Raw genomic sequence first — 16,185 nt, forward strand, 5'->3', positions numbered from 1 at the left:
CTTGATTGACGAATTTGGATAAAATTTGATACGTAGACGATTAAATCTTGTAAATAACACATCGTCTCCCTTTTTCTTCAGCCTCTTGCTAGACCCAATGCTGAGTGAGGCTTCCAGCAGTGCACGTCATTTCTTTCTGTGTTGTGTCTTCCTAATCCTTTATCACAATTTTGACCTGATCATCGGTCCATTAAAGTCAGACAAAGTCAAAATATCTTTATTCAATTTAGGCTGTAACAAGCACTTAAGAATGTCAAAAAAAATCTACCACCGAGTGGTTAACACTTGTGATGAACCTAAGCGGTGAATAACACATACCTATTATCTTGACAACTTTCTGCGTATCACTCGGTAGATGTATGTTGCAGTCAGCAGTGCCGCATTTATAAAAAAAAATTGCTAAGAGCAGCAGAGGCTCCCTGGGACAGAGTTGTAACACAGAATAAGGGCCTGGACACATGTCGCCGGTACGGTGCCGTCTACGGTGTCACGGCGCGGCGCCGTCAAACGGGCGTCGTGCTGAAACACGGTGCCGCGTACGGTGCCGTACACGGCGCCGCGAACGGCGTCGTACCACGGCGCGGTGCCGTGTACGACGCCGTGCACGGTGCATCGCTTGGTAGTTTAATTTTATTTCTTACCTTATAGTTAATCCAAGCATTTCCAAAGGCTCAACAGGTTTTCTGAATACGTATTGCTTTTGTATACGACTCGCTATCTTGGATAACAGTTCTTCAAAAGTTGATATGGACATTCTAAAATACTCGTAAAATTTGTCATCCCCACATATTTTCAGTGCTTCATATTTTCTCTTAAAATGACCTCCATCATGGTTCATTAAAGACATGTATGGATTCACCCAATATCTTCGTTTCTGTTTTTTCTTCATTCGTCGTCTTAGCAGTAGGAGCAGGAGAATACGTTTTTCTTGGTCCATGTCAAGGCAAAAACTGTATACTTGTATATATTTAAAACGACAATTGTTTTGTATATTTGAACCGATGGTTGTACTTGCGTGTTATGCGTTCAGCAGCAAAACGAAAACTAGTTAAACTACCAAGCGATGCACCGTGCACGGCGTCGTACCACGGCACCGCGCCGTGGTACGACGCCGTTCGCGGCGCCGTGTACGGCACCGTACGCGGCACCGTGTTTCGGCACGACGCCGTTTGACGGCGCCGCGCCGTGACACCGTAGACGGCACCGTACCGGCGACATGTGTCCAGGCCCTAAGTAATAATATGTTCAACCGAGTACATTCGAACTTGTCAAGGTATATTCATAAAACCGCAGCTGATCTATGACGCGGTACGGCGTCCTCATAACTTAGTAAAGCAAGTATGTTGGTTCAACATAGTGACGTTGTGCGGTAGAGGCATAGTTTGCTCGTCAGACTGCGGTTAAGTGCCAGTTATGAGGCCCTATAGGTTGCATAGTAATTCGTTTGCGTCACTCATTGCTGGTTTTATATTTTTATTAATTAATAAGTTTTGAGGAAGAACTTAAATTATTAACCAAACAGTACGCAAATCGCGCAAGATGTCATTGTGTAAAAATGGGTGATTCAATTCTGCTACTCGCCGATAGATGGCGGTGTACATCTTCTCTTGTCTTGATAACGGAACGTCGCTTTGGAAAAGTAAATCGTTGAAAGCGCGTCTTGTAGCGAAGCTGCCAAAGCAGCAGCTCAGTCTATCTCCGTTAAGCTGTAAAAGCCACTATAAGCTTACAGCAACAGTCTCTTCTTTCTTAGCTCACGGAACGGACAACACTGGTGCAGTGTAGTTCAAATTATGTTGTTGGTGTGAAATTGCACGTATTGAATATGTTTAATATCTATATACCTGTTTTCTGTCCTGCTTACTATTGTGTTGGTGTTCAATAAAGAGTAATTCATTGGTATTGTATGACGTTAAGCCCCTTGCAAATGTGTGGCTCTCTAACATTAAAGCGCGTCGTGCTATTCTTATTTTTAGGCGTTACATTTTTTTAATTGCTCATAAAATTTTACTCTATCTATTTTTATCCATAATTTTTTTAAGGAATATCTACATTTTAAAAAATAGTTTTTCACTTCACATGCTCGTAAACTTCGTGTTAATGCTGGGTCTAGGCGACATAAAATGACTTATTATGCTCTAGTGCATAATTGTTATTTATGTGGCTGGTGCATAATGCCTAATTATGTATAGCCGCCTACATAACTTTATCTACATGCATATCATAAGTTTTCTATAATATGTTCAGATATGGCCTGTATTTAAGTTAGCGTTACTGATAACTAGTTTGAAGTACCTACTAAAGCTTAAATAAAACAGATAATAAAAAACTAAAGTTTTTTTTATAATAATAATTATGATCTACATGCATGTCATAGGTTTTCTACAATATGTACAGATATGCATTGTTAAAAAAAGTATTACCGATACTTTAATGTAAACATTAAGATGCACCCGCAGATACCAGGTTTCTTAATAAAGGCCATTTGATAGTCATTTCTGAAAATATAATAGGGAAGTTATGATATGCATGTACATAGATAAAATAAAATCTTCGTCTAAGACCAAGGTAATCAGGTGTCAACAGCCACAAACAAAGAAGTTTCTATATATTTTTTATACATTTTTAATTTATATCAAACTAAAAACCAATCAAAATAAATCAATAAAACAAAAAATGTATAATTATATACTAATGAATGAAAAATAAAATGTACATAGTAAGTGAACAATTGTTTCCACTGTTGCTATTTCATTTCCTCGCCATCGAAGTGAAAAGCAGAGTGTAAAACTCGAGCATTAAACCCATTTTCCCCTCGACGTGTCTATCCACCCTCGCCGTACCTGCTCTGGTGGCTATATGAACGTCTTGGGTAAAATGGGTCGTTTTATGCTCTTGTTGTACAATCTACTATATTTTTAAATATAACTTAAAGATTGGTCTAACGTTCTCGAATCAAATCAAATCCAGCCTAACCAAGTTATCACCATATAAGTCAATATTTTTTTCTCACTACATACCAACACCTTAAATTTGTAAAATCTACGCCAATTTGTTTTATCTCAACTCTATATCTTTAATTTACACTAAGTTTTATCACGAAAAGATTTTTTTAAATTTTAAAGTGTTAATTTACTGGGATTTGTTCAAGTGTAGCTATAAGCTTGGATAACTTGGTGACATAACAGATCATATTAGGAATTAATGAGTAAAGTAAGTACACGAGTGGCGCCTTTAACTGGAGCAAATAATTAAAACATATATTTATATAAAATAAAACATACTCGTCGAACTGAACGTTAGTTCGGCGACTTTTGAAAATAATTGTTTTTTTATTTCTATTATATTGTAAAGTTTATTCGAAGAAGCAATGTAAAGCAACAAACTCGCTTTCAAGTAAAAAAAAAACGCATTGAAATCGGTCCACCCGTTTGAGAGCTACGATGCCACAGACAGACAAGCAGATATAGGCGTTAAACTAACAACAACCCTCCTTTTGTGTCGGGGGTTAAAAATAAGAAATTCTGGTGACTTCTAAGTACTGATGTGCCAAAGGAAACTTTCCAAAATTGCGGAATTTTTCATATGGAAAATTTCGGAAACTTTCTGCAATTTTGTATGGGATTGAAACTTTCCGTCTCTTAAATTTCTTGTATTTCTAAAGAAATTTTCCAGAAATTTCCGAGAACTTTTCCAACTTTTTGGAAACTTTCTGCAACTTGCACATCTGTTCTTCTAAGAGCCTGTCTAGTCTAGATCGTGGATAGTGTTGACCGATGATCGATACGAAGAGCGAGCAACCTAAATGTATCGATACTGAATAATATCCAACAAGATATATGAGGTGTCGGCGCGTGATATATTGCATTGGCGGTTGCGAGTGCGCCTGTCCGGCGCTGTAGAGAAGGAAGGTTTGATACATTTTAATTTACTAGTTACGCTTCATAAAAGTTGTTTTAACGTTACTCGAATACATTATACGATGAAGCAAAATAATTATTAACTAATTTCCATACAACCACAAATTCTCAAAAAACTGACTGACTACCTGTAAGACCAATTCCCGCTTGACTGCTTTTTATAATTTGATGTGTAGTGTTTTTATCACCATTATCATTCAAGGTTTTTATGTTCAATTGTTATAGAAATACAATAATAACAAAAATAATATCTACTTTTCTTGTATGGGGAGCCCCTTTAATTTTTTCATTTATTATTTGTTGTTATAGGAGCAATACAAATACACATGTATGGGTTCTTGAGATACAGCTGTAACAGGGTTCTGTTTGTCACCCTTTGGGTAGGGAACACTAAATATTAGATATTTATGTTATTCATATTTAAAAAACTAGAATTTTCCGTTATTTACCTACTGAACTATGATCAGTCAGTACAAACAAGAGGTTCATCCATTTGAGACAAATCGATCGATGGTTTTATTTATGTTTCGACGAATAACGTTTGGCAACCTGTTTCATTTCGCAACTTTTCATTTCCTAAATTTTAATATTTCTAAAACTGTAAATATTTCAGGATTTTTATAAAACTAAACCTAGCCTAACCTAAAGGGTTCTACACGATGGCCCTGAAAAAAATCCTGAAATACTTACAGTTTTAGAGTTTGCGAAATGAAACAGGTTGCGAAAATGCAGTACGAGGAATATAAACATATAGAGATTGAAACTAATTTATATGTATTTTAATTTTTTGACAGGTGTCAAAGTTAAATACCTTTATTCAATTTAGGTACGATTTCGTCATCGTTCATCCACCATTACGTCTCATATTTCGTTTTCTAGATTTTTTTTACTGTACAACGGCAAAACCTGCACTGGCAAAATTGTCCTTCAATGGACCGCGCCATACCTATTTTTCTAAAAAACAACAACAATTTAGGTATGAATGCCACAAAATGTACCACCTATGTCGAAAAAACCTCTGCTGAGTGGAATCCATAGTTAGAGACTCGACAAGATATTAATAACTGTTTTTATAATACTTGGTAATATTAAAATGTGAAAATATAAACGGCCTCATGGAAAATAAAAAAAAAACAAAAACTACTAAGTCTACAAAAAAACCATTATGATTAGCGAATCTGCTCACAAAATTTATGATGCGATATAATTTATATGCGAATATTGATGCGAAATAATACTAATAAAAACATAATCACCAATTCAAATGATTTATGTTACAATATATTTTAGAAAAAAAAACGTGTTTCTAAAATAGTTTCTTAATTTTTATTGACGTCAGACAACACCATTAACCGGCATTTCTTTCATGTTCTTAATTAATTGGTGTTTATTTTATGTGCCTTGCTGAAGATTAATCGACAGTTACTATCACTCGCATTGTGACGCAGGTCAAGTAGCGCCATACCTGTTGCTGAATAGGGAAAAGCGTTTTATTAAGTGACAGATATAAAAAAAACACTATAAATCCAATTTTCAGCCGAAATGTTTTTTCTTTTCGATTAACATTGGCCGTAGCTATAATACTATGTATTATTTTCATAATAATAAATATACAGGATATGTCAAAATTTTAATGCCTGGACTGATAAAGCTTCGACCCGTATACATATGGGGTAGGGTCCACTGTCGGGTATATTCAGAAGGAGGCTTGGGCTAAAGTGCTCACGCGAGCAGGGTTGGAAACACGCACCATAGAATTCCTTCACATGTGTGGTTTCCTCACGATGTTTTCCTTCATCAAAAAGCTAATGTGCAAGCCCGAGTTGGAATCCACGACCCTCCTCTGAAGAGCTAATAGGTTAAACTACTAGAGTAGCTTGGTTTTTTTATTGTTTTTTTTTATTTGCATCAATTAAGGTAAATTTAGGCAAACCGGTTGTATTGTATTTTAATGATAATCAAATGATACCATCGTCATCAAGAAGACAGACGCTGCGCCATTTGATCGTTGTTTACTTTGAAATTTAATTATCATATTTATTTAAAAAGAGAGGAGAGGTTTTTCCTAACAGTGCGACACAAACAGTCTTGTAAAAATATTCAACAGGCCAAAATATTTCCTAATTTATTTACTTAGGCCCTGGCGTTTCGCTGGCAGCTGCTACAGCGCGCTCGCTTCGCTCGTTCGACTTGTGCATTGTGGTCGCAATTGTACTTAACTTTCCTCGCTTCGCTCGTCGCCGTGCCTTATTTTCGGGAACCTTGCCGATCCGCGGTTCAATAGATATATCATAAAATTCATCATAAAATTATCAATATCAATGTTTTGCATCACGTTGCTTAGTAACCTAATCATTTACTTTTATAACCTTGCTATTCTTTATCTCTGATATAACAGCTAATAGCTGACGGTTTCCTGATGATTCCTAAAATAGATTGATAGCCCTTTAGTTTCTCCTGTTACGTGAATTTTTAGTTGCTGATGTTCAAAAAAACATAAGAGTAGAGCAGCATGGCTGAAATTTGCTTTAAGAAAACTCTCATCTATATAATTATGTATACGTCTCACTGCTAAGGCCTCTCAGAATGTGTCGATATTTTACAGACCATTGAATTGTTGTCCAGATTTTCTCACTACTAGGTATTTTCTCTTGCCCTCTCGAGCCCTCTTGTTCTGAGAGGCCTCTACCCTACAGTGGGACGTATATAGGCTGGGATGATGAGGTATTTTCTCGACAGCTGGTTAAGTAAGTGGTGGTAAGTAGTTTCGCGCATGAAATCCATAAAACTCAGAGTAGCGCGCCCAGGTTTGAACCTAAGGTAAAGTCTTAAGCTAGTGAAGTCAAGTCAGCAAAAAAACTGAAAGATTATATTTTTGTTGGAATTATGAGGAAGTTCCATAAACTAATTTATAAGTTGAATAGCGAAATGTAATCGGGATAAAACCCAGAAAATGTATACATTATATTTATGTACCAATTTTGGTAATTCTTACAGCTAAGCAGTTTTCAAATTATACAGTATACGCTAGAGCTATACAAATTCTCAGAAATATTTTTAGTGTTTTTAAGGGGGGCTCCCATACAAGTAAAGAGTTTTTTTTTGACCCAACCCTTTGGATTGGGTACCTATCGTTGTTTAGATTTTATTAAGAAAATAAATACTCTATTTTATTGTTTTTAAAATGTCGGAAAACAAAAATAAAAGAACACTAATCTCACGCATCGCAAACAATTAACTGAGTTGATCAGGGTTGATCTGGTCTTATTGTCCGGAATCCAACAGTTTCGCCATTTCTTTCTGTTACCTACATGGTTAAGGATGACGGTAGAAAGAGATGGTAAATGCACCCTCGAGTTAGACAATACTACCTCACATCTCCAGAGTTATGAGAGTAGCTGTGTCTTGGTCACCTATCAATCAAAGTCGGTATTTATCTCGCAATAAAAACTTCGCTTTTTAATCGACGCCATATTTTTCGCAGTGACAGAAGCATCACAGTCCGAACCGGTCGGTGCGTGACGTGAATGGTTCATTGATACCAGGAGGGCTACTACGAAATTCCAAAATCGAAGTTCGTATCGTACCGTCCCGCTGACGCTTATGAGTTATTTAATACGAGAGTGAGAGGGACGGTACGATACGAACTTCGAATTTCGTAGTAGCCCCTCAGTCGCCAAGGAAAGAGGGAAAAGTCACAGGCTTAAGGATACAATGATTTATTGCTTTTGTGGCCCTTGACATAGTTTTTATCGATTAATAGGTTCTTTAAAGAATTCAATTAAAAGGCTGGCTTGATTGTTTACGTTAACGATTTGTAGCTGATTTAAAAAAAATAATTTTTTAAACAATTGTAATAACCAATATTTTTAATATTATCGTCATAGTGCGTAATTGATATTGGGTGATTCCGCGTAACAGAAAAATTTAGCCAATTTCCATATTTATGCTTCTATTTTCTAATTTCCCCTGTAAAATTACAGTTAGTGCAGATGGGAGTGTACCTTTTCTTTCAAAATGTATTTTATTTTTTCATACTATGTCGTTTTTGTTTGGGACATTTTCTTAAATATCGGAATCAATTGGGAAAAACCATATTATTTCTAAAACTAAAACAAAAGAAAAGGTAGGTACACTTTTTTGTGAAAATGCCCATACTTAAGGTAGATTCGCGAATTTGCAATATCCTCGATGCTATGTTATGTTCCTCTTTGATAAAACAGCTTTTTATTAGACGGTTACTTTTTCAATTTCTCCAATACAAAAAAAAACTCTTCTCATTGTTATATTAGTGTAGGTAGACATAGGCAGGTATTACTTACGGTAGTTTATCCAGGCGCCTACATTATGAAAATTGGCCCACAAAATAATGTCACAAACAAACAAATGTTTAAAATTCCGTCCTTGTACTTTGACTATGAGATTTGTGCGTATTATGAATGAATTTTAATGGGAGACCTGAGATCGCACGTGTTCTTTTATACCATTATGACGCGTGTGTAACTGTCACACAAATCATTCGGTATTCATAGATCGTTATTATCATGAGGTACTAAATGTACAGGTGAACATGGTGGTAGTATTTTCATAACGCAGGACATGACTGTGACAAAGCCGACAAAGCCACGCTTCGCGGGGCTTCTATTTTTAATCTGAGGGACATAAGGTAACTAGCAAACCTATCCAGTTTGAATAAGGGGGTAGATTATGTATGTTTCTTTTTAATGCCCCCTCTCCGGGGGGCTTAGCCTCCCCGTCCCCCCTTTTTATGCCCGTGCCTCTTTTACTATTTCGTTCCATTACAAATACAATTCTAACCTAACTTAATAACTTTTTTTTCTAGTCTTAATTATATTGTGTTACCATTTACCGTTTTTGTATTTACCATTACTTACACTAATCAAGAAACAATACTTAATTTATTTTTGGACATAGATATAGACAGGATGTCAGGCTATCAAAATTCTTCTAAATGACATAAATGCTAAACAATATACTAATAAAATTCGGCCATGTTAATATTATGCTAATATAATATTCGAGTAAACAATAGTTCGGCTTATAAATAATTATGCAGAACTAAAATTCGGCAAGTTTAAGATTCGGTACAGTGACATCTATCGAGATAAATCAACGAAAGCAAAAACTTTGTAAAACCTCTGTAAAACTCTGAAAAACTATAACAATCGGTCCATTATTTATCAATGATTTCCAACTTATCACCTTGGAAGTAACCTGAGTATACTCGTAGGTGCATGGTAAACAGCAAGGCAGCTTAACTTTTCTTGTATGGGGTTATACAAGTAAATGGGGGTGTGTAAATGAGGGTGCTGCGGGCCGCAAAATTGATTGTCAACAGCATTAAAAGCCAGGTCACTCATAGGAGTTTGGTGGGCCACAGGTTGATTATATTTGGTCTGGACCAACCAAACGATTTTTAACTATTTTGAATTGATGGAAAACTTCACGTCAGAAGATAGTTTATTTTTAATTTTTAAGTCAACGTGTCATAGGTACATCCTTAGTAATATTATAAATGCGAAAGTGAATATGTTTGTTTGTTACTCTTTCATACTTTACGTATTGGTGAAATATGTATCCATACCTACGGAGACGATTTGATATCTTCAAAAGGAAATAGGATAGTTTTATCCCAAAAAATTGCTAAGTTCCCGTGGGTGTGATAAACGAATTGAATTCTTTGCAGACGAAGTCCCGCGAATAGTTTGAATTCCCCAGAAGGAATTAAAATAATTTTGTCTCGGAAAATATGGCTTGAAGCTCAGAGTGGAGTCGACACTCTTTACGAGTACCGCCAGGAATGGGAAGACCTGATTTATCTGGGACTCTCTCTCTCTCTCTCCCGTCCTTTCTAAGTTCGGAAAGGGGAGGGATGAGCATACCCACTAACACCACTCCGACGTTGCCCTCTTCCCAAGTTTTGGTTTTTTATCTTGAAGATTCCAACGACGATGTCTTCCGGCCGCCCCTTGTGGTAGGGTTAACCGCACAACAAGGGAGGATTCGCAACGTTTGGATCCTTCCCTCAGATTCACAGGACCGTACATCGAGGGCCACGAATCCCCGTCCCCTCCCACTGATCCCACTAGAAGATTTAGTGAACAGCTAATTGCATTCGCCTTCTCTTCCTTCATCTGCGACGGATAGGGGTGCAAGCGCAGAAGCTCTTGGTGATGTGTGTCATTGCTGCCATAGACTTATATCAAGACTAAGTACGACCCATAGCGACTCACATATCTATCATAGAAACAAAAGACTTTTTATACCGAGATAAAGCGTAGCATTGAAAATAACAAGAACTTTCGGTTATATAAATTTAGTCATTGTGTAGAGTCAATGAAACTAATTAGCAAGTCAAAAGCAAGCTCTACTTATTATAAATAATTAGTTCTTATAATTCATTTTGAGTCTCACATTTGTGACATTGGTGATCAGTCAAATGTCGATCCCAAGTCGCAGTCGATACTGAATCGGGACTTATCTCGAATCGAGAATACGGGCAACGCGCCTGGCTCGCCAAGTCACCGTAACTTGTATCTCTACTTAACCAGTAGTGTAACAACTTGTGGCCAGCCAGCACGCACGAATCGAACGTGAATCGAACGATTTAAAAATTCGAAAATATTAGTGATGTGAACCCACGAGCTGGAAAAAAACTATCGATAAAGGATACACGTACTTTATAATGTACCAAGTGATGTGAGTGATTTTTGTTGCGTAACGAAAGTGACATGGGAAAACGTTACCGGATTGCAATTTCCCGTTTGTTGTGAGTGATAAGGATATTTGACGAGCTCTAAGCATATCTTTGAAAATTGAAATAAAAAAGGAATAATTTGAAAGTTAAACAAACGTAAAAAAAGTTTTTTAGACAAGCCGGAGCCACCGTGTTGGATTTTGAAAATGATTGAAGTTATCTGCGAATCAATCTCCATCTGCCCGTCACGCTAATTGCCACTATACAAGCTTATCGATGTTATAATTGTCCAATCATAATCGGAGCTTAGGATAGAAGTCACTAAATTAATGAAGCCTTAATTTATGACGTTATCAAACAAGATAAAACTTTTCTTTTATCATGCGTAAGGTGTAATACGGTACATTTTGCCAATATTTAGTTTAATTTTATGAGAATTGCGAAGTATTCCTGTACTTTCATTCCATGAAAAAAAAAACATTTGATTTCATAAGAGGATTATTAAGGTGACTTTTTTCCGGTTGTTTAGCATTGCAAAAATATTAAATCAGTGATTAATACAGAAGGAAATGGACAGTAAACATTTTCCGCACATCTACGTTGTGATGTTTAATAATCAATCAGCAAATTTATTGAGATTTAATAAACTAAGAATACAATTCATAAAAAAAATTAAATACAAACTTGTAAATAAAAGACGACAGAAACATGTCCCCAAAATCTTTAGACGTATCTTTAAATTTTGACCATATTATTATATTCCAATTGTACGTAGTAATAAATGGAATAATAGTACCTTAAGGGGCTGTTTCACCATCCATTGATTAGTGTCAACTGGCGGTTAGGTATGATGCCGTCTCTATTTGTTTTGTTCGAATAGACGGAGACGGCATCACATTCAACCGTCAGTTAACACTACTCAATGGATGGTGAAACAGCCCCTAACTGTTGTAAAACATTATAAAAGTTATAACAAATATGAATTTATTAAAATATAGACACGCAGTCACTTATGGAGTTGAAGACGCAATTAGCCGCAATCATAAAACAAATAACATCTCTATATTATGTTGTATGTACATTACTGGGCGATTACTTTCATCACCTTTTCATACTGGATTTTTATAAGCACTAGTTTTTGTCTCAGAAACATAACCCTTTCTAACTACTCGTGAAAGAGATAGATGCTTTACGTCCACGATTGCCAGCGTGTTCTGAAACACCATATCTGCGACGTAGCGCTCGTTTACGTCACATGGACAAACATACAAACCATAAATTCTTCTTGTAGTTTGCACAAAAAATCATGTGGCCAAGCCTGCCTCCCACATGTTGGTTACACACTATACTTACATACATGTACGTTGAACATTCCAGGGATAAGAGGTGTTTATGTTGAGTTGGAAATAAACGGCTGGGTGACTTTCTTTTTTGAAAAATGGAGAATGAAGCTTATATGCCTTTTACAATACAATCGGTACTAAATAATACTTCGGTAGTAATATTTCGGTATAACAACTTAGGTACAACAAATAATAAAATCACGTCAAAAAAATTCAATAGATAATTTATCGATCGATTGGTCAGCTCTTTTTTCTACGGGTCTAAAATAATAATTTAGTGTTCAGGTATTGTTTTGGGACTGTTTTAACACTAAATTAATTACAATAAAATATTCAAATGAGTATATTTATTTGTCTCTTGTTTTCATGCGGGATAATTATTTGCATCAAGAACACGTCATTTTTAATAGAAACTGAGGTAGTCTAAGCTAAAATATTTTTTAACTACTAAATTTATTGTATCCATCGGTCTGTCTGTCACAAGGTTCTATCGGCTCTGACACTAAACTGAACAACAAATAATAAAAATTAAATTAAATTAAAAATTAAACGGGTCCGAAAAAGCAATAGAAAACGACTTGATTATTTAGAAGTAAAAATTGTTTAGAAGCAGGGCTCTGTTAACACTGGATTTTTAAAGATGCGGCTGTTTAATATGGAGATTTGACCTACGCAAATTTGTACGGAACCCTTTGTGTAAGAAGCCGATTTGTACTTGGCCAGTTCTTTTATAATTGTCATCACTATCATTCAGCCTATACTACAAAGTAAAAATATCTTTAATTAAATAAGGCGAATATAACGAGCACTTATAAACATACATCGGGGTTTTCGGTGCGGGAATGTTTGACATTAGCCAAAGAGTAGGTATTGGCATAAAAAACAGAATTTACTGTAGCAGGTTTCTGCCTAATGAATAATTAATTGAAAAAAAAATCCCATGAAAACCTAATAATTACATAAATGAAAAAGATCAGTCATTAAGGTAATAATATGAACCTCTTAAGTTAAGTCTCTACTCGCACCTATTACATCTTACTATTATCTCATAAGGCTTGGTAGTAAAGCTAAAGTACCCCCTACATGTGTTAAAATAAAATTATATCATAAGTGTCTATACAATTCGCAGAGAGGTAGTTATTAATTAGGCATAATTTGTTTTTTTTTCCAGACTTACCTCTCTGTTTATCTCTACTCTTCCTCAAATCATTCCCGCACCGTAAACCCCGATGTATGCTTATAAACGGCGAAAAATCTGCCATCGGTTCGGAAAGAACCCGCGAAGAACCGCGAACCCGCGGTTTTTTCTCAATGAGGTATATTTTGTATACTTTTAAAATAGATAGGTATATGCTGCTGGATAGACATAAGCCTCGTCTTGAAATTAAATTTAATAATAATACAATATTATTTCAATACAAAACTACACAAAAAAAATTACAAAACAATATGCTAATGCTGTAACGGCCCACAATCGCACTTAGCGTCGTGATATAAAAGTATCTATATATGCTAAAACATATTTGATTAACGTCTGTGAGTATTGAATTAGTTTTTTGTGGCGGGCCAAAGTGCGTGATATTTTAAATTCAATTCATAATAAGCAAAAAACATTACAATACTATGATAGTGTTGTTCTCTTATGGTATGTTGACGATATGACATGGAGGAAAAAAAAATGTGTACATTTTTAGTTGTAAGACTTTGAGAAGATCTTAATTTATATTGAATACAAACGTACACTTTTATCAAATAACATACCAATGACATTAACATGACTATCAGAAAATAACTGCCTACCTACTCCTTAAGTGAAATAATGCTACAACCAGAAATAGTGCTTTTAAACTTAATCTAGCTACGTCAAAATTCCCAGTTTTAATAGAACTACAGGAACTGTTATTTTCGTTATACACAATAATAATAATAATGATAATAATAACAATATAATACATGATCACCACAATAGTAAGTGATACAGAAAACAGGTGCACAGAGAGAAAACTACAAGGTTAGCCATAGGTAGCTTTGTTGTTTCAAAGCGATCTCTTTCATGCAGTTTTTTCTATCAAGTTTTATATATTTTTAGACTGGAAATTCATCGCAAACAATTTATCTTCTAAGCTAGTAGGTAATTTAACGACCGTAGAGGAAATAGAGAACTTGACATCCATTTAAATTAAAAAAATGTGAATCACGTCGCGGAAGTTTTTGTTATGCGAATTATAATAATGCTGTTTTTAATCTCGTTAAAATATTTTGACAACATTTCAACTTAACTGTTTGAGACGAGGAAACGAGTTACGATACAGACAGCAAAATTTTCATTCTTTATTGGACATTTATTAACATATTTTTTGCATTAACATTCAGCCTATACTCCAATCACTTATTTTCTGTATCTAGGACCTATGTAGGTGCAGGTGCAGACTGACGTTTGCAATTCTTTTCCTAAAAAAAAAGAAATAGAAAAAGCTTTATTGTTGATATAACTGTGTTTTTACAATGATGGTAGCTTGAAATAAGTCTCAACAGTTTGCTGTTTTGTTACTAGCTTTTATTAACTTGCAATGTGTGTATGTATGTCATTACCAGTGGTCAGATTGATTTGAAATTTGACATACTTATGTAAATCTGGTGATATAATCTAGCAGCGACATCCTGGTAGCCCGGCCAGGATCATCTCTGGAAGACTGAACTCTTGAACGGTTAATGATATCGACTTGAAATTTGGTACGGAAATAGTTTGGATGACAATGCAAGTACAGTCAGCAAAAAAGCTTGTATTAAAATTGAAATTTTTAACAATAACTTATTTTATTTATTTTTCATCTAAGTGTTTTTTTCTGAGAAAATGTCAATGACGAAACGGTATTGTGTCGAAAATAGGCAGGCATTGTGTAGGACAGTAAATTTAAGGACATTGTCCATTGATTTTTTGCCGTCAAGGATTTTTTTTCCTTTTTTTTTATCTTTTTTGGGGAAAAACATACAGACACAATTAATAGCAAGAGTAAATTAAAATAATGCGATAAGTATAGTCTACATCCTAAAACAATTCCCACTAAGACTTATTGGAAGATGTGGCAATGTAACAGTAATTAATGGTAACCTAAAACTAACATTTATCATACACAACGAACAATCCGAAGTAACAGGCAGACTACACAAAGATGCCTTATATTTACAGCAAGCAGTACCAATAACGAGACTTCCACTAGGAAGGAGATATAAAGAATATTCAGTAATTATTATTATTATAAATATTTTCCTTTTCCTCTTATTTATTCGGCCTTTATACGCCCAATAACTCTTCCACTTAAAAAACCGGCCAAGAGCGTGTCGGACACGCCCAAAATAGGGTTCCGTAGCCATTACGAAAAAATTAAATAATATTTTTCTGAGGATTTCGTATTTTATACGGAATCTTCCAAGTTTAGGTATATTTCGTACCTTAGGCTGCTATTTACTCATAAGCTACTAATAATTCACAAGAAAACTTAGCCGTTATAGTTTTCCTTGAAAGTTTGATATACTTACTACCATCCTGAATTTTTTCAAATTTTTCCACCCACCGGTTTAGATTTTAGAGGGGGAGCGCTCGATTTTAATGAAAATTTGCACTTTAAAGTTGAATATTTCGCAAATAAATCACTGAATCGAAAAATCGTCTTAGTAAACCCCTAATAGTTTTAAAAGACCTATTTAACGATACTCCACACTATAGGGTTGGATGAGAAAAAAAATCACCCCCACTTTACGTCTGAGGTACCCTAAAAAATTTTTTTTTATATTTTTTTTATTGTACCATTTTGTCTGCATAGTTTACATATATATCCGTGCAAAATTACAGCTTTTTAGCATTGATAGTCCCTGAGCAAAGCCGCGGACGGACATACAGACAGACAGACAAACATGGCGAAACTATAAGGGTTCCGGTTTTGCCATTTTGGCTACGAAACCCTAAAAATGAGGACTTACGAGGTTAAAAGTAGTGACGACTTCTTGAATCGTAACAGTGACACTAAAAATCGCGAAGACACAAACCTGACTTGTCAGCACTTAAAATGTTATTTAAAAAGTTTTTCTTGCCTTTGTAAGAGCACAGCCCTAATACCGCGTTCAATTGTTTTACATTGTTATGTCGGCTCTTAAAACCGGGAATAATGCGACTGTCAGCGTTGCTAGTGCAAGTCCCCTTTAT

At 35.3% G+C, this 16,185-nt stretch overlaps 1 protein-coding gene across 3 annotated transcripts in view; it reads left to right on the forward strand.

The window, feature by feature from the left end:
- IP3K2 (Inositol 1,4,5-triphosphate kinase 2) overlaps window positions 1-16,185 on the forward strand; it is a 243,161-nt gene that overhangs the window by 73,933 nt on the left and 153,043 nt on the right. Inside the window, exon 1 of one of the 3 annotated variants that reach the window (XM_074089939.1) lies at window positions 10,507-10,710. The exons of the other annotated variants lie outside the window; for them this stretch is intronic. The gene's annotated coding sequence lies outside the window, so the exon portion shown is untranslated. Of the gene's footprint in view, window positions 1-10,506; window positions 10,711-16,185 lie in introns of those variants that run through there. 3 annotated transcript variants of the gene reach the window in all.

The sequence above is a fragment of the Choristoneura fumiferana genome, chromosome 7, assembly GCF_025370935.1.
Source record: "Choristoneura fumiferana chromosome 7, NRCan_CFum_1, whole genome shotgun sequence".
Lineage (NCBI taxonomy): Eukaryota > Metazoa > Arthropoda > Insecta > Lepidoptera > Tortricidae > Choristoneura > Choristoneura fumiferana.